The 27,859-nt window shown below is 42.6% G+C and overlaps 1 protein-coding gene across 4 annotated transcripts in view; it reads right to left on the bottom strand.

The window, feature by feature from the left end:
* Positions 1–27,845, bottom strand: part of CHD6 (chromodomain helicase DNA binding protein 6) — a 130,465-nt gene extending 102,620 nt beyond the window's left edge. For 3 of the 4 annotated variants that reach the window (XM_087720294.1, XM_087720298.1, XM_087720297.1), the window contains exon 1: positions 27,237–27,342. The gene's annotated coding sequence lies outside the window, so the exon portion shown is untranslated. Of the gene's footprint in view, positions 1–27,236; positions 27,343–27,709 lie in introns of those variants that run through there. The other variant, XM_087720295.1, reaches the window with a different exon arrangement.
* Positions 27,846–27,859: the final 14 nt, after the last annotated feature.

Genomic DNA, 27,859 nt, shown 5'->3' with positions numbered 1-27,859 from the left:
ACTCGTTCCATGGAAAAAAAGCGCTTTGTGGAATCAATCCCTGACGCATAAAAGATTGGGGGCCGCTGATGTACAGGAACCTCTATACAGTCCATTATATTATACAATATGCCCAGTTTCAGGCTACAGGTGAAACAGAAATTGTGTCAGGTTAGTAGTTTAATGGAAGCCTGCAGGCTGTGACAGAAGATATTCTGGAGATGTAATCAGATTGTTAATTAATATATATGCCTAGAAGCATTGCCACCTGTCTTGTTCCTTTTATCAAGTGCCCTTCTATAATTCCCTGAAGTAAGCAAAGATGCACAGATAAAACACGGGCAGCCTACAAGAAAAGCCAACCTTTTGTTCACAGCTATGGCTGCTTAGTTAGATACATACATCCTGGCTAGCAAAAAGGGCTGCAACATTAAAGCAAAGGATCGGTGGTGCAATCCAGAGGGAACTCAAACAACAACATTCCTGTGGTCTAAAGAGGAGTGGGAGGGAGAGATTTGCTGTGAAAGATGCAGCCAGCCATATGAAGCAATTCCGTTAAGAAATGTCTCCTTCCCTTCCCTGGAATTCACCAAAATACTTGAAAGGAGAGGGGGCAGGTGCATTTTACAGTGTTAAGAGAGAGAATCCATTGCCTTCAAATATGAAAGAAGCAGACTGCTCCACAAATCCTGCAGCAAGTTCTGTATATGTCTACAATGCAGCCATGGAGCAGAAGGTGTGTGTGGAGGGGGGGAGGTGCATTGACAGTAATGTAGGAATTCAAGCTGAAATGCCTGTGTGGCAGAGCAAAAACTCAGTTTGTTATGTTCTTACTTCACTGCCTCAGAAACGAGAATCACAAAGCAAGAATCAGCAGGAAGATGTGGTCCATAGCCCCTACAAAGCCAATAAGCCATGTACCCTCCACAATTGGATTTATTACATTTATTACATTTATATGCCGCCCTTTTCCCCGAAGGGGACAATCTCTTCCTCTATACATCATCTTCTTTTAAGGGGATGCAGTGATTGCTATCAACTAGAAAACAAACCACCAGCTAAACAGCTAAAAATGTTGTATAAGGCACTAACTCTTGCTCCAGTGGAAAGTGGGGCTTTCCACATGCCTCTTTTAAATACATAAAAATTCAATACAGAGTCTCTAATCTGGAATTTAAGGGGAGTGGGGAAAAGGAGTTTCTAATGTTTTTATTGTTTGAAGGCATACAGAAATAAAGAAGTTACAAATAAAACAAATGCAGAAAATAAAGCCAGGATCCCTACAAAACTAATCCAGTATAAATTATAGTAATTCCTTATCTGCCCTACATTACATAAAGTATAAGGGAACCTCTCCCTTTCATGAAACTATAGTACTGCCTTGAAAATCAGGGCTGTCCCCTGATAAGAATAGGTGGATTCCCCTCAAGGACTGGGCCTCCAATGTTTTGTTTCATTCAGTTGCCGAATATGATATTTCCCCCCCTCAGTTAACATACTACAACCTAAGAAAGCAAAATGTGATATGCTTTCACAGCCCCGTTTTGGTCTTCGATACCACTGAAGTACGCATTCTTGCTTCTGCATTTCTTTTTTCTAAGTTTTTGGGGGTGATTATTTTTCTCACATCCATATGACAAGGCTCTTAAGCCATCAGGTGAGACAGAATTTTAAGAAGTTCCTTTCTTTTCTACTTCTTTGGAGTAGCCTATTTTCCCCATGAGCTGCCTTAGTTCAGTGTACAACTCAGGACTGCAGGGGTTCATGAGTGCCAAGCTCATGCAAGTGGGAAGGCTGGGCCAATAGAAATCCTTTCCTTATAGGAGATTTGAACTACTATACTGACCCTATCTAAGACAGCTCATGTATTCTGGTCCACCAACCCCTTTCTTTTGATCTACAGTCCAAGGCAATGCCCCTCAATTCTTCAGTTGCCATAGCAGCAATGGGAAGAGGGGAAGTTGATTCACCTATATTGGCTGCTGCTGTACTGCCCCCATGAAAAATTCCTGGCCGGTGGGGGGGCAGTTATTGATGTTGGTGTTACCTGGGGAAAATCTGCTAGAGGGCCATCTCTACTGTTGCCATAGAAGTGATCAAATCCTGAGTACAAATTCTGGGTACAAAGCTGAGAAAGGAAGCCTGAATTTCATTTCATTTCATTTACAGTACCTATATCTTCGCTATCTTTCTTTGATTTATTTAAATTACATTTGCCTTTTAAAAAAAACTTAGTAATTTGTGGATTAAATATAAGATAATATGTGCAGATCAGAGTTGAATTGCTAGCACTGATGATGTTATGTAGTTGGGTAATGAAACATTTGAAAAAAACAACCAGGACTCAGAGAGCCTCGTGGTTCCCACAGAAAAAACCTATATGAAACTATGCAAATTATAACAAGAGGGGGGGGGAACCAGAAATAGAGAAAAAACATAAACTAAAACTGTGTCTTTCTGTCCACCTTTCTATGCAATCCAATTCCACTCAGAAAGTGTTATTTGTTATATATATGTTATACATGTACATATACATATACATATACATACACATACATACATACATACATACATACATATATATATATTTGTTTTCATAGATTTTGAAGACCCGAATACAAGACCAGCATATATATAAATTGATATAAATGTGGTCAATAACTTACTAATTAAAAAACCATGAAGATTAAAATAAGATCATACATAGCCATTTAGTATCATGTTCAAAATATGTAACCTGATCAGTATGGTTCTTACTTTTCTGGCTATAATAAACTACCTATCAGCACCAACATAAAAAGATATTTCAATTTTTGAATACACCAATTTATTGTAGAATCTAGACTATCCTGCTTTTTTAAGAAAATAGTTCTTGCTATTTTCACCAACATCCAGCTAATAAATATACAGAATAAATTAATATTAATTAACAGACTGGTTTTGGAAACCATTATTTGCAGAGCTATGGCTTTTTATCTTCCTAAACTCTAAGTTTGCATATATGCATTGAATTAGGACAAGATTTCTGATCAAGGACAGACATATTAAAACTACAGTAAAGATTCAGAAGCAGTCTGCAGTCTTCCACAGATTTTTAAACATAAGACACTTGTATTAATATACTAAGTTTGTACTAAGAAATACTATGCTGATTACGTTTTCAAATTCCAATTAGGAAGAATTAGAAATGGAAGCCTTGCTTGTTTCAAACCCACTTAGTGTGCAAGAAGTCATATACCATAGTTAAATATGAAGAGGAAAAAGTACATTAGCACTATGTGCTTTCTAACCAACACATGTGGCCTGGTATATTGGAAACACTACCTATTTTGTATATGTTAATGATATACAACACACACCAGTTTATTGTTATTCTGAAAGTTGCAGGTATATAATTTAGAAAATAGAAAATAAAATCCTATTGTCTCTTAATTTTGAATTTTTATAAACATGTTTAGTTTTCAATTTCTTCATTAGATGCATAACATTTTTTACATCAGCATGATATTGTCACGCATATTTCCTTCAATAATTAAGGATACAGATCTCTTAACTATTCATAAAGTTTTTATATAAAACATTTTTATATTTCAGCTAAAGGGCAGTACTTTACTATATTTCTCATCTTAAAAATTGATATACAGTAAACAAATAAATAATGCTGCTTCCCTCATAGGATTAAAATAGAGTATTTCTTCTTAAAAGTTGTCATTCTAAAGAGAAGCTGTGTAAAAAAAAAGCAAGTTTGTGGAAAACAGATAGCTCAGGAAAATTTAAATGTATCAACAACTGCTGTTTCACTAATCAATGACATTCTAAAATAAACAGTAAGATCTTGTTGCATAAATGGAAGAAATTTCCACCATGTTCTATAATGTGGGTACAAAAACATAGAGGACTAAAGAAAACTGGCCCAGTATTTAGCTGTCTCAGGATTCCAAGACAGGAATGAAGTACAGCATTTCAATCATTCAAGATTCAGTTAATGACATTGAAAAGTGGCAATGAATACTAATCAGTTCTGTTTAAAATTGTTTTTAAAAGGTATAAGTTTTTTTAAAAAAATAAAACATAAAAAAATGTTGACTCTTCTAGCTACATTTTTCAATCTCACGATTACTTAACAGAACAGAAATATTTGTTTTCATACTGTATTTTATAATCATACCTGACCATAGTTTTCATTTACATCCCATCTGCTTAATTAGCTTAATCATACTAAATTAAGTTTTGTTTTGACTTAATTATCTTTATGTCTTTGAAGATATTCCCTTGTATGCTTCAGGAAATCTATTTCAGGGATATTGCTGGTCCAGTTGAAGGAGCTACATTATGCAATTTGTCCATATTTAATGGCCCATTTCAATCTGGATAAGTTACATAAGTAAATTTGCATTATCAACAATTTTACTCGTCCTTAATATTCAAGTGGGAAAAAGACCGTTGTCTTACCTCAACAGTAGTTCTCTGTGCACTGCAGGAGAATCCAAGTGTGGGCTTAACTTCTGTCTATCTGCCTGATGATTGAGTTTGAAAAGCTTTGGCCATTCCTCCCTGGCTCAACTTCTTCCAGTTTCTCAATGAAGGCATAGACCAGAATATTACTTGTAATATCATGAAAATAAATTGTACATGGACGCCGGACCCCAGATCTTTTTTGGTGGGATTGGATTCTTCTGCAGTGTACAGAGAACTACCGTTCCTCTGTGCATTGCTTAGAGAATCCAAGAGTGGGATATACCCAAACTTAGTGTCTCAAGGGCAGGCGACAGGTTGGTTCAGGGTCCTCTCCGTTGAATGAACCCTCTGAAGTACATGTTGTCCAAGCAACGCCTCAGCCAAGCCAAATGAGTCCAGCTTGTAATACCTGACAAAGGCGATCGTGAAGCCCAGGTTACACCCCTACAAATTTCCACCACTGATGCCTGAGTAGCCCAAGTGGCAGTGGTGGCTGCACTCCTTGTGGAGTAAGCTGTAATGTGACCTGGTACCCTTCTGGCTTGATGTTCGTAGGCCATTGCTATGCAGGCCTTTAACCATCGGCTAATTGTGGCCAGAGTCACTTTCTTGCCCATGGACACAGGCTGGAACAAAACAAAGAGTCCTTCAGTTCATAAAAAGGAAGCCGTCCTCTTAATGTATCAACAGATCACTCTTCTGACATCCAGTTTATGCCATTGTTGTTCAGTAGGATGTCTTGCGTCTGGACAAAAGTCCAGTAAAATGACCTCTGGGGCCCTGTGAAACCAGGAGTTCACTTTAGGAATAAAGATACATCTAGTCTCAAAATGACAGGTTGTCAAGGAGAGAAAGCGCTGCTAGCTCAGAAATTCTCCTGGCCACGAGGAAGGTGACTTTGAAGGTCAAAGGCTTGAGGCTCATTGTTTTAAATGGTTCGAATGGTGGAGAGGTGGGAGCCTACAAAACGATGGAGAGGTCCCATGAAGGGTAACTATGTACCACCATCGGTCTCAGATTTGCTGCTCCCTTCAAGAAACTGCGTACTCTTAGATGTTGAGAAAGGGTGAGCCTGTGATCACTTCTCAGAATTGTGGACAAAGCGGCCACCTGATTCTGAAGAGTGTTGGTAGAGAGATCCTTGTGTAGTCCGTGTTGTAAGAAATCGAGGATCTGAGGAATTGGCACCATAAGAGGGTTGAAAAGACCCCTGGAGCACCATCTGCACAATGCAGCCCAGGATGCATTGTAAATGCAGTTAGTGGACGCCTCTCTAGATTCCTGGATGGTCTGGATAACTCACCCAGAGAAGTTGTCCCTGCTCAGCATGTCCCTCTCAAGTGCCAAATGGTCAACTGGAGCTACTGAGGCTCCGGGTGGACCAGTACCCCCTGGCTGAGAGTGATCCTGTCCTGGGATATCCTCCATGGCTGTGACATGGATAGGCTGATTAAATCCGCGAACCATGGGCATCTGGGCCAGTGAGGAATGATTAGAAGAACCTCCACTCTCTCTGTGATCATCTTCCTGACTACCCTAGGGGTGAGGGCAAGAGATGGGAAAGTGTACAGGAGTTCCTACAGCCAAGGGCTGTGAAGAGCGATGGTGCCCTCTGCTCCTGGTGTCTGGAACAAGGAGAAGAATCTTGGGAGATGAGCATTCTCCAGTGCGGCGAACAGGTCCACTGACAATTGACTGAATCTCTGGGAGATGTGCTGTAACAGATCCAAATGCAGACACCATTCTGAGTGGTCGATTGTAGCCCTGCTCAACCAGTCTGCTTGAATATTGGTTGTTCCGGAAATATGTTCCGTTCAAATGGAGAGGATGTGGGTCTCTGCCCAAAGGCCTAGTCTCGCCGCCTATTGCATCATGGCCTTGGAGTGGGTGCCCCCTTATTGATTCACATGTACCTTGGCAGCCATGTTGTCTGTCAACAGGAGAACATGTTGACTGGCTAGCCTGTCCTGGAACCAACGTAGGGCAAGATGAGCTGCCCTGAGTTCCAGCCAGTTAATGTTGTTCTCCAGCTCCTCCTGTGACCATTGTCCCTGTGTTATCTGAGACCGGAAATGGGAGCCAAATAGACAGGCATCCAAGGTCACTGTCACACAACTGGACTCCTTGAAGACAGAACTCCTCTCTATGATAGGAGAAGTCCACCAGAGGAATGACTGACATACTCTCAGAGGCACTCGTACCTTGGAAGTGGAGTTGCTTCTGCCTGATCTTTGATAAGACAACAGGAACCATTTCAATGGTCAGGTGTGCAATTGCACCCATAGTACCACTGAGATACAGGAAATCATATTTACCAATAGGCGGGAAAGAATGATCAGAGGTGCAGATCGTTGAGACTGGATTGAGGCTACTAGCATCCGTATGCTGGAACGGCGATCTTGGGAGAGCAAGACTGTGCAAGATGTTGTCTATTACCGCCCCCAAGTGAAGAAGCCTGGTACTGGGTATCAAATGACTCTTTTCTACATTCATGGAAAATCCATGTGTCTGTAATGTTCGAATCTTGATGCACAGGTTCTACTGCGCTTAAGGAGAGGGAACAATGATTGGATGAGAAAGGGCGTTGGTACTTACCTGATACGCCTCTTCTCATAGTGGGGGGAGGAGTATCCAGGATGGGTGTTGACTTTGTCCTCTCACGATTGGATGAGTCAGATAAGCTCTTTGGGTAACGCCCCCTGGCCAGCAGGACTACCCATTCTTTTGACGAAGAGCTCCATCCGACTCGTTGCACCATTCACTCCAGACTCTTAATTCAGTTCTTAGCTTTTATCGTCTTCAACATCAATCTTTATATAACTTCATAAAACTGTGAACATAAAACTTAGTCGTACAAACATAGTCAGGGAGGGACTGGATACTCCTCCCCCCACTATGAGAAGAGGCGTATCAGGTAAGTACCAACGCCCTTTCTCCATAGTGAGGGGGGAGGAGTATCCAGGATGGGACGTACCAAAGCCTGCACGTCCCTAGGGAGGGAGACCCCAGAGGCCCCATGTCCCCCGCTTGTGCCAGTTGAGGCGTGGGCTCCGCCCTGTGAACCACCTGCAACGCCCTGCGTCCAAGAGGCCCTGCGTCCAAGAGGCTTTTGCCCTGCGGGGTAAAGAGTCCAGTTTATGGTTCCTAGCAAAGGGAGAGGGGGAAGCCCACGTGGCTGCCCTGCAGATTCCGGCCAGGGCTGTCTGCGTGGCCCAGGCCCTGGATGTGGCTGCGCTCCGCGTGGAGTGAGCTGTGATATGATTGGTGTCTGTAAGCCCTGTGATTGGTATGCAGTGGCAACGCAGGTTTGCAACCACCTACCTATTGTGGTGGAAGTCACCCTGTTACCCAGGCCCCTATTTGGAAGGAAACAAACAGAGCTTCGGATTTCCTGACTGGCCTGGTTCTCCTGAGAGAATCCTCAGGGCCCTCCTTATGCCCAGAGTGAGCCCCTTCTTTCCCCCCGTCTGGACAGAAGTTGGGCAAATCAGTTCCTGGGTTTGATGGAAGCAGAAGCCCACCTTGGGATGAAGGGCGTAACCCCACTCTGTCTTAGTGGGGGAAGCAGAGACCCTCCCCGGTGGAGAGCTTGCAGTTCATATATCTGCCTGGCGGGGGGGATGGCCACCAGAAAGGCCACCGTGAGAATCAGGAACTTAAGGGAAGCTGTTCGTAAAGGCTCAGATGGAGCACCTATTGGAGCGTCCCCTACCCTGTGTAAGTCCCGGGAATGGTACTTGAACGCTGCGTGCGGTTTGGGGTTGGAAGCCCCCTTGAGGAATTGTCTGACCACAGGAAGGTGAGTCAAGCTCTGGTTCCTGCCACGCAGGACAACTGGCGAGAAGTCTGGGACCTGTCTCCTAATTGTGTTAGAAGCTAACCCTCTGTCCCGGCCTGCCTGGAAGAGGTCCAGAATCTGAGGCACTAAGGCCTGGCTAGGATTGTGCCCCAGGGAATTACACCATGAGGCAGAGGCCTGCCACATGGAGCCATATATACGCTCTGTGGAAGGTGTGCGGGCAGTCTGGATAGTCTGCATCACCCTGGGGGGGGGGGAGGGTCTTTCCCCAGGATGCTCCGTTCCAAGAGCTAAGCGGTCAGCTGGAGCCATTGACGGTCTGGGTGCTCCAGCGACCCCTGGTTAAGGGATATTCCCTCCAGGGGGAATCTCCATGGCCTCTCCGTTGAAGGCGACTGGAGCTCTGCAACCACAGTCTCCGGGGCCAGAGAGGCGCCAAGAGAACCCCTTCTGCCCCCTCCCGAAGGGTTTCCCATATGACCCTGGGGATCAGGGGTAAGGGCGGAAGGCATACCGACAACCCCTGGTCCAGGGGCTTCGCAGATCGTCCGCCCCTTCTGCCCCCCCCCCCATGTCTGGTACCTGGAGATGACCCTCAGGAGCTGAGCGTTGAGGGCGTGGCGGATAAGTCGATCTCCGGGTGTCCGAAGCACTCTGCCATTTCCTTGAAGATTGCTGGCTGCAGCTTCCGCTCCACACTGTCCCCTTGGTCCGGCTGAGCCAGTCGGCTCTGATGTATCCCACCCCTGCTATATGTTCTGCCCTCAGCGAAAGTTGTCTAAATTCATAGGCTATCTGAGGTGCTTCTGCGATCTCTCATAGTCGGGCATCCCATTCTGAGTTTGTGGTGGGTTCTGGCATGGGGACCAGCCTATCTGACCCTTTCCCCCCCCCCCCCGGCCATAAGGGTGCTATGATTCTATGGCTAGGATTAGCGCAGAGATATTCTGAATGTAAACACCGATGGAGTTTAATGGGCGGCCACTAGAGTGTGTGTAACGATGAAGAGAGGGAAGCTAAGGCTCACAATAAAGGCCTGCCACAAAGGTAAAATAATAATAATAACAAGAATCACAACAACAATAATAATAATAAAATAAAATACAAAAAGGGGGGCATCTTCCCGCCTGATAAAACCAAGAAAGCTTAAGGAAACAAGTGGTCCCTTGCTGGGAGAAAGTGGCCCGAAGGTGACAGGCAGCAGGGGTAGAGCCGAACTATTTAACTCGTGCTTGGCATCTGTCTTTACCAGCAGGGATAAACTATCCAACCTATCAAAAACAGCACCCCAAATTCAGATTAGGGACCCAAGATGAGATAGGGAAGAAATGGTAGCCTGTCTATCTTAGGCAAGGTCCAATTCCCAGGACCGGGTTACACCCCAGGGATCTGAAGGAGCTGGCGGATGAGATCTCCAAACAACTGAAACTATATCTATCAGAGCTCCTGGAGTACCGGAGAACCACTATAGAATTGCTGATGTGATTCCCCCCCTTCAGAAAGTGAGAAAACCGGCTCGAGAGCCCAAAGCCAACATGGGTTTGTCAAAAACAGATCATACTAGATTAGCCATAGTGAATGTTGTGTTTTATAGTTAATTTTTTATTCACGTTTCTTTTATGTCTTGTTTTGCACTCCCTTCCCCCATTGTTGTAAGCCGCCCTGAGTCCCCTCAGGGAAAAGGGCGGTCTATAAATGTTCAATAAATCTAAATCTACAAATCTTCTTAGATTACGGTGACAACCCTAGTGGACCATAGGAATGCCATTGATATAGTTAACTTGGACTTCAGCAAGTCCTGATAAGGTAGACCATAACCTACTACTACTTTATCTACTACTAGATAAAGTAGAAGACTGAGGATTAGACCTAGTCACACCAGGTGCCTTGGTAACTGGTGTACACACCTGTACTCCTCAATGGGACTGCCTCTTCATGGAAGGAAGAGTGCAGTGAGTCCCCCAAGGCTGAGTGTTGAGCCCAGTACTCTTCAACATCTTCATCAGTGATTTGAATGAGGGTGTTAGGTGTGTAAGCTAACATTTGGGATAGCAAAATAAATGCCATGATAGTAGTACTGTTTCTTTAAGCGGTCATGAGAAGGAGCCAGAATGACTGTTAGCTCTCTGTTTGTTAAATGCTGATGGGGGGGGGGGGGGTCATCAGGTTAGCAGGTGACCCCAAGCTGGCAGGAATAGCCAACACTTCAGAATACAGGCTAAAGATACAGAAGGATCTTGGTACCCTTGAACATTGGGCACTACCTAGGGAAATGGGATTCAAAGAGGTAAGGTTCTACCTTTAGGCAACGAAGGTGAAGTGCACAGGTACAGAATACCTTGCTCCACAGTAGTAACTGTGAAGGGGATCTTGGAGTCCTGGTGGACCACCCTTTAATATGAGCCAGCGGTGTGCAATAGCTGCCAGAAAACCTAACACAGTTTTTGGCTGCATAAACAGAGGAATAGAATCAAGCTCCCGTGAAGTGTTCATTCCACCTTATAAGGCCTTGGAAAGGCCAGATTGGAATTCTGCATTCAATTTGGTCACCATGATGTAGAAAGGATGTGGGGGTTCTAGGGAGAGTGCAGAGAAGAGCAACAGAGGGATCAGGCTGGAGGCTAAAGCCTATGAAGAACGGTTGCAGGAATTGGGCAGGTCTAGTTTACTGAAGGAAAGACTAGTGGAGACGTGATAGCAGTGTTCCAATATCTCAGGGGTTGCCACAGGGAAGAGGCAACCTGATTATCCTCCAAGGCATCTGAGTGCAGAATTAGAAGTACTGGGTGGAATCTAATGAGGAGAGAAGCAACTTAGAACTGGGGAGAAATTTCCTGACAGTTAGACAATTAATCAGTGGAACAACCTGCCTCCGGACGTTGTGAATGCCCCAACAGTGGAAGATTTTTTAAGCAGCTGTTGGATGGTAATAGCAATAGCAGTTAGAATTATATACTGCTTCATAGGGCTTTCAGCCCTAAGTGGTTTACAGAGTCAGCTGTTAACCATTGAGCTACAGGGCTGACTAGTAATGATAGCCATTTGTCTGAAATGGTGTAGGAATTTCTGCTTAGGCAAGGGGTTGGGCTAGAAGACCTACAAGGTTCCTGCCCCCTCTGCTATTGTATTGCATAGTATTGTATTGTATAGCATTTGCTCTTTGCCTATTCACCCCCACCCTTGGAAAGCCTTGGGGGAGGGGGGTAATCTCTAACCTGATTGGAGGTTCTTCTGTCTCTCCCTGGGGGCTGAATACTCTTCCTCGGCTTGGCCACGTGGGGCCCCTCCCCCCTTCTTTCCAAATGGTTTTGCAAGGCAATTGCCATCGCCCCGCCCTCAGAACTTAGCCACAAAAAACAGCTTTTGTTTTGCCTCCTACTCAGGGACTTCCCGCCCCTCCCCCCCCTTCTCCTACTCAAGGAGAATTTTCTTAAGGGTGAAGGAGACTTAGCCCCCCCCCAAAAAACGCTGCTCTTGCTGGAAGCCTTTTTCTGATGGCATTCTCGCCAAGTCTCTTTCTCCTCCTTAAAGGAGAGTGTCCTTAAGGGTGGGGGGGGGGCTTTTCCTGTTACTATGCAGTTAGAAAGGGAGAGAACGGGCTTTTAGGCAGGATTTATGAAGCACCAAGCCGAAGGGAATCCTCCTCTGGGAGGTGAGGAGTTCTCAGGTTGGGGGGGGGGGTTCGTGCAGTCTTGATTCATCTAGGAAGTAGGGGGGGGGAGATCCACCGCCTGCCTCTAACTCCCTTAACAAGCCTCCTGTTGGCCCTTTGCTGCATCCCCCGCCCTTGGCTAATGCCTCTGCGATGGTTTCTCACCTTTCAAGGGCTCCACAAGCCTCCGGTTGTGGCTGGAGGGCTGAGATTTGAGGCTCTGAGCTGCTGGGGGCAGCCATTTTGGACCATGTGGTTTCAAGATGGCCCCGGCTCCAAATTCAAACGGCTCCTCCTTGCTGGAGCACATGGAAATGGCTTTTGCCTTTGCAGGCTTGCCATGGTTGCAGCTCTCTCCCCTGTCTTCCGCAGCTCTAAGCCTTTCCGGCTCTCACCTTGTCGGCTGCCAGCACAGGTGTTCCAGGGTATTTTAGCCAGCTTCGTGGCTCAACCCGAGGGGAGCAGAGGAGCGCTTCTGCTCCTGATTAGCCTCTGCATCAAGGGCTGCTTCTAGGAAGCATATTGCCCTCTCCTCCTGCCTGCCCGGCAATTGTCCTCCCTGAGTGACTCCGTCTCACTCAGTGGCCAGGGCAGCGTGCCGCCCCAGGGGGCTTGTGGCAGTCCAGTCCTTGCAGGAGGAGGCTGTGTTCGATGAAGGGAGGCAGGATTCGCCGGATCCAAGTTTATTTTCCTTACTCCTTTGTAAATTACTGGAGTTACTGAGTAGTGCAACTTTTCCTTGAGGAGATGAGTCAGAAGAATGGGTAGTCCTGCTGGCCAGGGGGCGTTACCCAAAGAGCTTATCTGACTCATCCAATCGTGAGAGGACAAAGTCAACACCCATCCTGGATACTCCTCCCCCCTCACTATGGAGAATGTCATCCGGGTAACATTGCATGCGCACTGGTTGTGATCTTAGGTGCACTGCAATTGCCGCTAGTAGTTTGATGTAAGTCCTGGGTGGTGATGACAGGCCAAACAGCACAGCCTGGTATTGGTAGTGGTGCCCTGCAAAACAAAACCTAAGGAACCCTCTGTGGGATATGTGGATGGGAACATGCAAGTAGGCCTCTTTGATATCTATAGATGTCAGGAGATCTCCCTCTCGAATGCAACCCAAGATGGATTGTATGGACTGCATTTTGAAGCGTTTGTATGCCAAGTGGACATTGAGCCATTTGAGATATGGGATAGCTCTCCACCACCACCACCCCAAGCTCTTTGGGACTAAGAAGAATATCAAGAATATCAAGTAAATCCCACAACCCTCCTTACCTGCTGGAACCAGTTTGATTGCCTTGATCTCTAATAGGTTTCGGATCTCAGTAATCATGAGCTCCCCTTTTAAGGAGTATCTTGGACTGGGGCAGCTGATGAAATGCTGTGGGGGGAGGGACACAAATTCTAGGGTGAGGCCCAGCCTCACTGTCTGCAGAACCCACACATCTGTGGTGGTGTTCTCCTACTGGTGAAGGATTGCAAACAACCACCAATGGGCAGGTTGTGTTGGAAATCATTTAGCTCTTTGGAAAGGTCTGTTGCCAGACCCTCAAAAAGGTCTCTTGGCATAGGGGTGCTGTCTGGCTCTGTCCCTGAAGGATTGCCTGCTTCAGCCATTTTAAAGAGCCAATCAGACTAGCATCAACCACAATGACACCACCTTTTCAGGGAATGTTTGACTGCAGCACCAGAAACAATGGTGATTAATCTTTAGAGTGTGACCGAGTTCTCAGACAGTGAGCCTGGGATCTATGTCTTCCACTGTGCACCCTCGGTCAGTTGCCAGTCCGTAGATAGAATAATCAGGTGAAGACACTAGAAGAACCTCTGCTGCTGCTTCATCACTATCGGAGACCCTTGCCACCATTGCCACAACCTTTGGGCATGCTCAAGGAATGGCAGCCCTGCTGACAGCCTCAAATTTAAGAAGAGCAGCTTTGGCGTGCAAAAAATTCCGATGCCTCAAACCATCTTTTCTGGCTTGCCACACTTCCCAGGTGTGCGCGATCAAAATGGCCACCCTGCCAACAATCAAAATGGTGGCGGACTAAACAGGTTTTGGTGCGAAACTAGGAATCAGCCTCAGTCGACTCTGACCTTGCCGCAGTGCTCTCGCCACTCTGAGTGCAATGTTCGACACTCGCTGGAAGAGCCTCCGGACTCAAATAGAAGTTGCTTCTCTCGTTGCAATGACAAGCAGACAATGCATTTGTGAAGGGAAGAAAAGGCTGAGCGCCCCTCAAACGGCCTGCCCTTTGCAGTTTTCACTGTGCTTGCTTGAAGAATCCAAATTTAGGTAATATAATTAATTTTCTACCTAATCTGCTCAATTGACAAGAGAGAAATTTTGGACACGTCTTTCGGGTTCAGACTGAGTTGAGAAACTGGAAGCAATTGAGCCAGGGATGCATGGCACAGAAGAATATGACATTTCCTTCAATATGCCAGTAATCCTTGACTTACGATCACAATTGGATTCTGGAATTTTGGACATTAAAATGATGCAGTTGTTTCCATATTTTTCAGAGTATAAGACGCACCTTTTTCCCTCAAAAAAGAGGGTGGAAATCTGGGTGCGTCTTGTACACTGAACACAGCATTTTTGGCCTACTGAAACCCCGCCCCTTTGCAAAAATGGCCATGCATAGTCTTTGGGAGGCTTCCAGACTTCTCCTAGGGGCTGGGGAGATCAAAAATGAGCAAAACATTGACAGTTTTTTGCTCATTTTTGCCCTCCCCCCAGCCCCCAGGACCATTCTATAAGCCTCCTAAAGGCTATGCATACCCTTTTTTTTGACAAAAAGTGGGCCTGTTTCCGTGAAAAGCGGGCCATTTTTGGGAGGTCTTCAGAGTGCAAAAACTTTTTTTTTTAATTTGCCTCTTCAAAATCTTGGTGCGTCTTATACTCCGGTGCATCTTAAACTCCAAAAAATGCAGTCAGTAAGTCCTCAATGACTAGACCCAATTTTATAGTCATTTTTATCATGGTCGTTAAGTAAATCAACAGTTGTTAAGCAAATCACATGGTCATTAAACAAATCCAGCTTCTCTCATTAACTTCGCTTCTCAGAAGCTAGCTGGGAAGGTCACAAATGATCATGTGACCACAAGATGCTGCAACTATGTAAATGTGAGCTGGTTGCCAAGCACCCAAATTTGCAATGTGTAACTGTGTGGGTGATGCAACAGCCATAACTGTGAAGTCATTTTTCAAAGAACATAGTAAATTTTAATCACTGTTAAATGGTCACAAATCAAGCACTAACTGTATTTGTTCTACTATGTAGCATGATAATAAACTGTTCTTAGATGCGGAAAAGCAGTAGTATCCTGCAAACAGTTTAAAATTCCTACTATATTACTTTTATAACAGCGCACTTCTCACCAGACAACCAACAATGAACTAGGACTGCGATGGATGATATACAATCTACGTACTGTACATATCAATGATGTTGTGCACAGTACATAAATATATCCATACATAACTTTGGCCTTTTCTGAAAAAACTACCTCAAACCGAGAGTATTTCTAAGTTATTTCCTTAGCATATTTTCATTTTTTTCAAGTTTTCTTCCAGTAGTAACATTTCCTCCATTGCTTTTCCCAACTCCATTTGTGCAGTAAAACAGTCAAATATAGTCAGGTACAAGTAATCTTTGACTTCTGATCATTCATTTAACAACTGTTTGAAGTTATAATGGTGCTGAAAAAAATGAGTTTTGACTGGTTCTTGCATTTACAACCATTACAGCATCCTTGCAGTCATGTGATCAAAATCCAGTTGCTTGGCAACTAGCTTCTATTTACGACAGTTACAGCAGCCAAGATCACATGATTGCCATTTGGGACCTTCTCAGATGGCTTGTGACAAGCTAGGTCAATGGGGGAAGCTAGATTCCCTTAACAGCTGCATGATTAATGAATGAAGCAAAAAAAGACATAAAAATAAAATCTTCACTTAATGATCACTTGTTTAGTGACAGACGTTCCAGGCTGTGGTTGTAAGTTGAGGACTACCTATAGTGAGCAATCTTCTCATTAACTGAACTGAACTGAACTCTGCTGTTTTATCACTTAGCAGAGATCCATGAGAGACCAGGGATGTCAAACTCAAGGCCCGGGTGCCAGATCCAGCCTGCAGGTGCTTAGATCTGGCCCACAAGGCCGCCCTGGAAACAGTAAAGGACTGGCCCGCAGTGCCTCTGCCAGTGAAAATGGGCTCCCGATCATCTGTTTTTGACTGCGACAATATCCTGCAACCTTCTGCCAGCAAAAACAGAGCTCAGGAGGGCCACGTTGCAGCCAAAATCGGAGCTCAGGAGCCCATTTTCGCTGGCAGAGCACTCTGGATACCATAGGTATCGACACGAGTGACATTAAGCTGGCCACACCCACCCAGCCATGTTCACCCCCCCCCCCAGAGTCAAACACAACCCTGATGCGGCCCTCAATGAAATTGAGTTTTACACCCCTGCTCTAGACAATGACTCATAGTGGGTCTCAGGTGACCCCATCCTCCATATATTTTATTTTCCATCTCCAATAAAGAAATGTCAAAAATCTACTTGTTGCAGCTCAACAGGAAGAAGGGAAATTTAAATATGTGGAGCATATTTTAGTTTACAATCAAGCATATCCGAAGTCCAGACATTTAATTACAAAATAGTGTATTTTACTTGTACATAACAGCAGGCTCCCACTTCTAGGACTTACAGTCCAACAACCATGCAACACACTAGGCTAGAGAAGGCTAAAGAACTTTGACATTGACTTATAATTAATTCCAGATAAAATATGGGAGTTTAGCTAGTTCTTATTTGCTGTAGTCCCAACAAGAATGCCTCTCAGGAAATCAGCATTCCCAAAATGTAATAAGAGGTAGGGAAAACTTAAAAGTTACTGAGAAAGTTAAAAGAAAAAATGACTACACATTTCATTTTTATGCAAGCTTATTTACATAGTAATCACTCAGTGAACCTTGCACAATCATTTAAAAACAAAAATTATGCACACTGAAGCAAATAGATATATAACACATCTCATTTGGTTTTATAACTGTTATGTTTATAGGGACAGCGGGATTCTAAAAAGAGCAAAAAAAGGATTGTGCCTGAAAAGTTCTTATACTGAGAAGTTTGAATGAGATCCTTACACAAACTTGTTGAATTGACTAGATGACAAATACACTGTACCATTCCAGTCATCTGATTTCCAAAAGGACATTATGAACTGGAAAGGGTTCAGACAAATGGAAAATAGAAGTGATGACACATTGGAAATTATGTTATATATGAAAGGCTAAAAGCAATTAAGAGAAAAAGCAGTTTGGAGCATGAAAAAAAATTCTAAAAATTGTGTACTGTATTTTCTTACTCATAATATCACAGTTATGCCAATGGACAAACAACGTGTTCAGTACAGTTAATGAAGACGTATCTTTAGGTTAGCCTTATTAGGTTTGGGGATTCCTTTAAGTTGAGGCTGATATGGAAAAAAATACCTTGGAGAATGTTGTTCCCTCGGATAAATGTCCTTTTAATAAAATGTGCTTTAATTTTGTAAAAATACCCTGAGTTGTTCTGGAGCTGGGCAGCCTAGAAACTTTAATAACAACAATGTAATAAAGCACAAGCAGAATGCTGGAAAGGAAAAATCTTACATGGTCAATTTCTACAAAAGATTAAGAAAAAGTGGATAAAGATAAAACCTGGCAATGGCTTATAATTGGAACATTAAAAAAGAAACTAAAGGGTTGATTGTGGTTGTTCAAGAATAAGCTACTGGTATATGAATTAATGTAATCAAGGTCAGAATTGAAAAATCATCAAAAGATTCAAAGTGCAGGTTGTGCAAAGGAACAGAAGAAACAGTACAAAATTGACTGACTATAACATAACACAGTTGTCAGAATGATTCACTGGAATATCTGTAAAAAATAGTATGTGCCAGTAATGAAAATTTGGTGGAAACATAACAGTTTGAAATAATAGTTGAAAATGAGGAGGTTAAAATATTGTGGGATTTCTGAATACAAACTGATAAAAGTCTTGGCACAAAATACACCATATTTTACCCCAGATATTTAGACTGGATTTGACATTGTTATCAACCCACTGAATCCTTCCCAGGGATAGGCAGATGTAATTTTTGTAGTTTCATGGTGTTAAAAAGATATCACTGCAAGATATAAACTGTTCCAAGTAAAGCTGCATTTTACAATTGACTTGTGATTTTGTCAATACCAATGGTGTTCAGGTGATGCTCTAGTAATTTTGGGATTGCACCCAAGGTGCCTATTACTATTGGTACTACCTTTGCATTCTTTTGCCACAGTTCTTCTACTTTCATTTGGAGGTCTTTGTATTTTATTTTTCTTCTCCAGTTTTTTTCCCCTTCCACCCTCTGTCCCCAGGCTATATCATCTAACCATAACATCTACCTATCCCAAGTCTTTTGGAGGATAGGTAAATAAAAATTCTAAATCCTGTCTAAAAATCTGACTGACTGTACGATAATAATAATGTATGATCTGCTACAACTTATACAAAAGGCAAGAACCTTACACTCTTTAAAAATGGATTAGATAATTTCATATAAATTTTCTTCAACCTGGCACCACCAAGGTATGCTAGATTACTACAACCACAAGGAATCCTCCTTGATCCTACTCATGAACTGCATAAACCATTCTTCACAAAAAAGCACTTTATTTTTTCACTTCCTCGCTAGGCATCTGCAAATACTGGGAGGTTATGTAAAGATTATTAAAAGTAACTAGATAATCCATGATTTATGGGGTCATCTTTCCTTACTTAAACAGAGAAACAGAATGAACCCCCCAAAAAGGCAAAAAAGCAGTGGGAACAAGAGCAACTTCCTGCTGGCTTCCCCATGGACTTTGCTTATGGAAAGTTGGCAGGAAGCATTGGCAAACATGATCACTTCCTGATGCCTCCCCACATTCAGATCCATCAAAATGTCTGTATGTCCCTTGCCCATCACCTGGATTTTGTTGAACAGTGTTGAACCATGGAACCATTTACCAAGAAAGGTAGTTGCCTCTCTTAAGTGAATGTCTTCAAGCAGGAGCTAGACAGCCATCTATAATAAATACCATAAATTGGATTCCTACATGAATTTGATGGTATAAATGACCTCTTCCCATTCTATGATTAGAATCATAGAACAGGAAGGCCCATTTATTTTTTCAGTCTAAGTATTAACCCACATGGAGACATTTTAACAGAAAATAAAAAGCCTGGGAAAAGATGACATTTGACCAGCCTTAAGTCTTAGTTCTGTTTGAATATCTTGCAATACATGTATTTTCCAGCACAAGACAGCTTCATATTTCACATCTGATGTGTAACAGTGATAGCAATAGCCCAGCTTTCAAACCCTGACAACCAGGAACATTCTCCTCCCACAGTACAATGTATTTGGAGTGCACTTGGTTATAAACATATATTTTATGTACACAACGTATGCCATTTGACACCTGCAAGTCAGTAGTTATTCTGAAATAATAAGCTTCTAGTCCTCATGCTGATAAGGAATTTTTGAAAGTCTGATATTCTGAAAGCTGCTTAAACCAAACAAATGCCTGAAAATGTAACTGAGTGCAGCGTGTGAATTTTTAAGTAATTTTCTCATTTTAACAGAGGCTAAAGGTGAAGGTTACTTAGCATCTTTCCATTAGGATTGTTAAGACAGCATAAGTGCATGATGGTAAACCTATGGCATGGTGCCACAGGTGGCACGCAGAGCCCTCGTCCCAGCCCAGCTCCACCGCACAGGCGCGTGCACCTCCTGCCGGCCAGCTGGTCTTCGGGTGTCTGCTGTGCGTGTGGCGGGGGGGAACATGCACGGGTGGGTCACTCACATTGCATTTTGGGGCCTTGCGTGGTCCCCCCACACCCTATTTTGGCCCTGGAAAGCTTCCTGCACCAGCCAAAAATGGGGGAGACGGGGTGAATGGACGCGAGGGGGAGGGGAGCGCAGGGTGTCACACATGCATGCACGGGGGGTCACACATGCATGCACAGGAGGGGCGCATGGGGGGTTACGCACGCATTGCGGACACATGATTGCACTGTCGCACATGCTTTCGGCACGCGATGACAAAAAGGTTAGCCATCATTGACATAAGGTCCTGCCTCTTCAGTTTTCTTTTGGACTAAAATAAATTCAGTACTGACAGGAAAAATGCCTGCTTGGTTTTATTCTGGGTTTAAGGATGCTCTTTGCAACACTTGAGAATGCTTTATCTAAAATATGAACCTATGAAACCGATTCCCTTATTTTAAATTCAATCCAATCTATTCGGACTACTTACCTGACAAATTACTCTGGCTGTATTATGTGTAATAATCTCCCATTTGGGTTTTATTTTTATTTTTGTTTATTGTTTTATTTGCATTTAATTGCTTTTGTAGTATGTTTTTAATAGTAGGTTTTTTTTATCTGCCCGGAATCACTTTGTGTGAGGTAGGTGCCCATATAAATGTGACACAGAAAATGAAAGTAAATAAATAAACAATACATTGAAAGGAAAGATGACATTTAGTTTACTCCTGATGACAGTTTTCTATAAGTAAAGAATTGTATTTTTGCATTGATGAGCATTGTAAACAATGACCCACTTGCATTTTGAAATGATTCAGAACTATTCAAAGGTGAACTTCTTAACGAATACAAAATTGTAGAATAATTGACTAATAAAGCAAGGAAAAAAACATTACTAACAAATAAACAAATGCTTTTTTTTCAGATCCTGACTTTAACAGCTAATTGTAAAGCTACTATCAGAATTGGTAGGAAATGTTAAGAATGTTAAGTACAGCATGACATTCATGTAAGATAGAAACAACTGGCTCACATTGCTAACATAGCTAGAAAAAAACACAGTTTCTGCAATTCTTATGTAAAACTACGGTAATAGTGGAGTGTACAGCTAATCAGTGCATTGATGATGTCATCTAGTCAGGTAATGAAATGTCTGCACCCAAACAACAGTTCAGGCTCATCAAGGACTCCACAGTTCAACCCTGAACTACATATATTCTCTTTTATTGTAAATTAAGAGACACAATAAAATCACACCTTTATCTGGAATATTCCCAATGCAAATTTTATTGAGACAAATGAGATGTGCCCAAATAAAGACTGCACACTATCAAATGTACAGATGTGCAATTCCCATCACCTTAATACCAATAATCTGGCAGTAACTTTGTAGTAAGTAGAAAGTGAGAGCTTAATTAGCAGTTGATGATTTCCAAATCGCATTGAACTAGTAGTTCGACTCTCATTACTGATCTTGCACAAATACATCTTAAAATACATATTTCATACACTTTGATTGGGAGCCTCCCAGAGTTGGTTGAAAGATGGATGGTTATATATATGCTTTAAGAAATAAATGAGCTTAAAACCTTAGAAGTAGCAAAAAAAGACAAGAAAGCCATTGAGAAACCATGACAATATCTTTGAAATAATTTGAGTTAAATTTCCAAAACGATTTACGTGTTTCCCCAAAAATAAGACAGGGTCTTATTTTCTTTTGACACCCCCCCCAAAATAGGTACTTGGCCTTATTTTGGGGGAGATCTTATTATTTTTGAGGTGCAGGAGGCAGAGAGCGTGGTCACCTCATGGCTGCTGCTGTGTTGCAATATTTTTTGGGAAGGGCTTATTGTCCGGGGAGTTCTTATTTTCGGGAAAACAGAGTAGTTGATATACAAAACTCACATAACAATATTTAAATGTGCATTTCTGCCTAGAAGTAAGTTCCATTCCTCTGTGGCTTATTGTTTTAAGATTTTTTTTAGTTCATTTTTGTGAGAGAAAATATAGTTCCTCTATCTGTAACCTATATATTTATAATCATGGGGGCTGGGGAGAAATGACTCTTGATTCTGCTGAGTTACTAGACTTCAAGTTTCTTTGCAATGGCAAGACCTCTCATCCTCTATGCCAAATTAAAACTTGAGCAAATAGGTTCAAACCTATTCCCTGATCTGCCTCATTGTACAAACTCTACTTTGTCCAAATCTTCCCTCTCCTCTTTTCTACAGTATTTTTTAATTGAGGTTTCCAAACCCAAGCTGTGAAAATGCTGTAGACAACTTGTACTGATTCATATATGTATGAAACTGGCAACTGTCTAATTAAGCTGGAACAAAGTAAGACTAATCTCTAAAGTAAAATATAAAATCTCTAAAGTAAAATATAAAGTTAAATAATAGCTTCTATAGGTCTTTTAAATAAAAATGTTCAAATAGAGGTAAGATACTTTTTAAAACAAAATTCCATACCAGTTTGTATGCATTCTTTTATCACCGATCAAACAGGAGCCCCAGTACTTTAAAGCTATCAATGAAGTAATTACATAGAGAATTACTTTTTCATCAAATGTCCTATAAAGCTATCATATACAGAGTTTCATCTGGAAAATCGTGCATATATTGCTGTAATGAGGTAATATGACATCTAAGTAGTTGCATTTTGAAAAGATATTGAAGGAGAGTGCCTGTCCATAAAAATATAGGAAAATAATTCTAGCTAATTTGAATGCCCATGTTTCTAGGTTCTAATCACTTTCACTCTAGCATTATAAAGGAACTGTTTATCAGAATTTCTGTCAATTATTTTGACTGGTCCTGAGAATTGGGAAGTGGTTATGGATTTAGGTGGAGCAAATGGGACTTTCTGTAGGAAAGAGGAAAAAAAGAGGAGTCATGTATGATTGACCAATGATCTTAACATGAAACGTGTAAAAATGTTACGGCCAGTAAAAAAGCAAGCCATTTGTAAGAACTTTGAAATCCATGCCACGATTACTAAGAACCAACATGGCTTTGTAAAACAATAAATCAGGTAATACAAACATTGTCCCCTTCTTTGATTTAGTAATTATTCTACTGGACAAGGCGAATACTGTGGATATAATCAATCTTGATTTCAGCAAATCTTCTGACAAAATTCTACAGGCGTTCTCACTAACAAGTGCAGTTAAGTGAAGTAGGAATTAGTGAGATTCCACAGGGATAATTTTTGTGGGCACTATTATTCAACCTTTTTATTAGTTACTTGATTGATGGCACTGATGGACTGTTTGCCAATTTATGAATGACGTAACATTAGAAAGTCTAGAATATTCAGGATGACAAAACAACACTGTAGCCTAATCTGGGCAGGTTGGAAGACTAGGCAAAGAGGAACAAGGCATTCCTTAAGAGGGAAATATGTCAGGTATTACATTTGGGGGTGAAAAAATGAGGGACATATGTACATTCATGGCTTGAAAAGCCTATTTCTAAGACAGACTTTGATGACATTATTGACAACAAGCTAAACATGACCTAGTGTCAGACTGGTGCTAGAAGGGCTAATGCAGCTCTGGGAAGCATCAAAAGGACCACTGGAAATCATTATTTCTTTCCAGTTGGCATTGGTGAGACCACAGCTGGCATACAACTTCAGGTATCCCACTTACAGAATATTGACAAGTGGGAGATGGCGCAAAAGGAGGACAAAAATGATGACACAGATACTTCAGGATCTGCTCTCTGATGGCCAGCTGAATGTTCACTAAGATGACGAAGGAGAAATGTTAGCTGTGTTAAAGTACATAAAAGGAAGCTCCAGGAAAGGTATCATGAACTGTTTTCTATGGCAACAGAAACCAGAATCAGAAATAACAGGCATGAGTTGCAGCTACCATGATTTGATTTAAATATAAGAGAAAACTTCCTGATAGTTAAGATCTATACAACTATGAAATACTCTACTAAAGGGTTCATCTCTGGAAATCTTTAAGAAGAAGCCAGCCACGTCTTATGAATGAGCTAAACAGTTTTTCAGTATGTTGCAGAAGGATGAACTAGACTATTCTTATAGTCCCTTTAAACTTTATAATCCTATAAATTCTATGATACCGATATAAACTCAATCAATGCATAGTTTCACTTCTGGCTTTAATCTATTAAAAGTGACATAATAACAAATATTTAAAATACTGGCAAAACCATAAAAACTAGATTTGCATTTTTATATCCACTGATTGTACAAAAGGCTCAACCACAATAAACATTATTTTTTATTTTGGTTTCCAAGCAAATATGCCATGGCTGCTTTGCATGTCAGAGAATTAATCCAAAGACTATGTGTGGTATCCAATAGCTTGTTTCTGTCAAAAATTTGCATTTATCAATAGGAAGAGGATTTCCCACCATTTAAGTATATTCAAATATTTTAGCAAGGCTCCAATCCTATGGGGCAGTTTTTGAGGTTGCACATGACATCGTATCAGTGAGGGTAGGACAAGGAAGTTGATAATGTGAGATGATTCTTTCTCACATTAAGGAATTCCTTCTAGAGTCCTAAAGGTAGTATAGAAATATGGTCAGTACAGACAAATCATATTAATGAAAGGATGATCTTAATAGCAAGATACTACAAAAATAATTAAATTTATAATTAATATGATAATCCCAGAAATTATTTCAATATATCTGTCTGCAATATTAAAATACTATTACCAGGACTAGAGCACCATCAACAAAAACAATAATTAATATTCTTATCCAGTTTTGAACAACAGTATTAGCAAATTTTGAGTGATCCCCAAAAGCTAAGCAGGGTCACCTGGTTGTACTTAAGACAGGAGACCACCAGGAAATTGCATTTCTAAAGTTTTGCCTGGAAAGTCATAAAACATTCTGAAAAATCTATATGTGAACTGGGCTACTTAAAGAGAACAGATAAAAGTCACAATGTCTCTAAACAGGAAAGGAGACAACATAAATAGTGAGATACTAAGGATTAGAACATCACTTGATTCAATTTTTTAATAATAGTTCAGAAACATTATAGGCTACCAGGATACTGATTGATTTTATCCCATATTTAATTTAAATATGTAAACTAAATGTTCTTCCAAGGCATTCACAGTAACATACATGATTATAAGGGCCCCATTTTAGTCTTCCAACAGATCAGTAGATTAAAGATCAAATATTGTGGCATGTCCAGTCTATTCAACGCACTATACTGGCTCTATTTTGCCCAACAATCCAACCAGCAATCTCATAAATATAAAATGCCTCATCAGTTTCCCCTCTTTCCAATTTTAAGATATCAAACAATTGTCAGAAAGTCAAATCAGTGCAGAGAAAATGTTTCGGTTTAAATGAAAATGGTTTCCCAAACTGTAACTCATATGATTATATTCCTTCTCTTTATATTATTAGCATGCAGGTTTACCTCTAACTGCCTAGATAGTTTAGGCCAATCAACTTATTGATCAATACTACTCTATCAAAAAAATCATCTAGAATAAGAAATAAAGAATTTCCAAAGAAATCATCATCAACATGATGATTAAAGCTTTGTAATCCCACTACAGGTTCACTAGGAAACAGCAGCAATAGAATGAATGAGAAGTTACTTTAAAGAGACTTGTTATGCTTTCTGTATACTGCAAAGTCACAAACAATCTATGTCTGATTTGCACCCAGCAAAAGAGGAGGAACATATGATCTGGCAATGATGATAGCTTTGTCCACAGCTGCTCTTGCAGTATAGAAAGCCCTACTCATTAACTGCTTTCACAAGCAGCTTGGTTTCTGTTTTCCAATCATTTCAGGATTAGAAAATGTCCTTGCTTGCTCTGTGTATAAAGAAACCCTGAGAGAGATGATTTTGTAGATTTTAAATTGTGTTGCTGGCTGCAATTATGTTACAATATAAAACTGTAAAAGTATAAAATATTTTAAAATCACAGCTTTTATTATACACAATTAATATCTGTTAATTTTGGGTTTGGGGTGTTTTTTTTATTAGCAGTATTTCCAAAATCATTATTTGGAATACTCACTTTGTGGATTCCCAAAAAGGGGGATTGGGAAACATTTTTAACTCAACTAAAGCTCCACTTCAATATACCCTCCATCACGTTACATCCATACTATATACAATGCTAGTTCCCAAGGTCACTTTTCCAAGTCTATGGGATTTTTTTTCTGCACAAAGCTATACACAGACTCCTATGTATTGTGCAGAATGTCCATAAATTCTGGGATGTTGAATGAACATGGTTCTCGAAAGCTATTCTGAGGCTAGAACTCTAAAAATTTCCAAACAGCATGGGCAACAGCTGCACTGGTTGGGGATTCTGGGATCTCCCATGTTTGGAGGACACCAGACAAGAGAGGTTATCATGGAATGTGTCATAATCCACCACTGCACTACAGTAGTTTTATACAACATCCGAGATCCCAATTTGCTCTTTTGCCCTAAAAGTCTCAGGAATACTAACATCTCCACTTTGATTTTTCAAAATGTGCCAATATTTGCAAGCCAAACAACCACCAGTTCTCGTTTATCATAATGCAGAAGATCATGGCAATGCCGCCGGAGAGCACACAAAACAATGCAGAAAGGAGCGGACGGGGGTTTCCAACTCTCTATCGATGCTAAATCTCTCTCTCTCTAAGCCCCCAAATTGCACCAAACTTGGTCATGGTTGCAGGAATGCACATGACTCATGGACGTACTGTGGATGGATCTGCAACCGAGGCAGGTGGGCAGGACTCTTGTGTTTGTGTGTGTCTGTGTGAACGCGCGTGTGCCAAGAATGCCTCGAAAGGGGGAGGGATGGGGGGTGGAAGGAGTGGGGGGGGGAGGAAAAGCAAACTGCAGTGCGTGGGACCAGACTCAAGGGAGGCGCAGCTGGGCTTGGACGGCGCATCCTCCTTATCGCCACCCATGCAAAACAGTGGGCAGGCGCAGAGAACTTCTGGGGGTGAGAGGGTCATCGGGAGCCGTCGCAGCCGTAGCCCTCCGCCCGCCCGGAGAACGACCAAGGGAGGAGCTGCGGGTCATCTTCCCTCCCCCCCCACTCCGAAGCCCCGTTCTTTTAAGAGAGGAGGTTGGCGCTGCAAGGGGCACCGCCGCTCGCTGAGTCCAGGCGGGCATCCTCCTCCTCCTCCTCTCCTGCTGAGCAAATCTGCGCAGAGGGCATCACATGAGCCATCCCCTCCCTGACGCCCAGGGCCCGAAGGTCCGCTCCCAAGGGCAGAGCCACCCCAACGCCATGACAGTGCCCGAGAGGAGGCTTAAGCGTTCGGCATGCCCCCTCCAGGCTGAGCTCAGGCCGCCTGGATGGCCGGCTGGCCGACCGACCGACCGACTGACCGCCGGCTCTTCGGCTCTTAGCGCCTTGCCGGCTTTGGCCGGGCAGCCCGAGTTCATTCATAGCCAGTCCCCGGGCCGGGCCGGTGCACCCCGAGCGCTCCTGGCGAGCGCACGGCGCGCCAATAAAAAGTTCAGAGCACAACTTACCTAAAATGGCTCCTGCAGCAGCCAAAATACAAACAGCTATTATTTGGTGAAGTTTAGCCCAGACACCCTGCAAGGACAGCCTAGCCTGACACCGGCACGCCCCCACATCGCCGCCACTGGTTACCCGTAGACCCCCAGCTCCTGCCATTGGAGCGGCGGCCCGTCAGCCAAACGCAACCCGCTCCAAGCTTGGCTGCAGTGTGCTTATTGCCAGCTCCATTGTGCTCCTATTTGCATTGATGTGATCGCGGCCGGGATTGGCTGTGGCAGAAGCCGTGCAATTCCCCCCCCCCTCTCCTCCCCAACACCTCCTCAACAATTCCTGGTGCTTCCCGGATCCGCAGTCCCGGTGCTTCTGTCCCCCTCTCTCTCTGGCACCTGAGGCAACTGTGGATGCAACTTTCTCAAAGCTCGGAAGGGCAAGCTAGATTTCCCCCACCCCATTACCTCCAGTCAAGGGGGGATTTACTTACTTCAAATAGCATTAGAGAAGAAGGGAGGGAGAAGAAGGGGGAGAACCTCCCCCCCCTTTGCATTCCACGTCTTTGCTCGCTTTTCGTTTCCCGGATGTGAAATTTCCTGCATTTAAAGCACCGTCTGGAGGTGGGACGTGCAACCTCCGA

Source organism: Thamnophis sirtalis, unplaced genomic scaffold, assembly GCF_051295495.1.
Source record: "Thamnophis sirtalis isolate CommonGarterSnake01/CBP01778 unplaced genomic scaffold, rThaSir2_p1.2 scaffold_7, whole genome shotgun sequence".
In the NCBI taxonomy this organism is placed as follows: Eukaryota; Metazoa; Chordata; class Lepidosauria; order Squamata; family Natricidae; genus Thamnophis; species Thamnophis sirtalis.
This window is presented reverse-complemented; position numbering and strand designations above follow the sequence as displayed.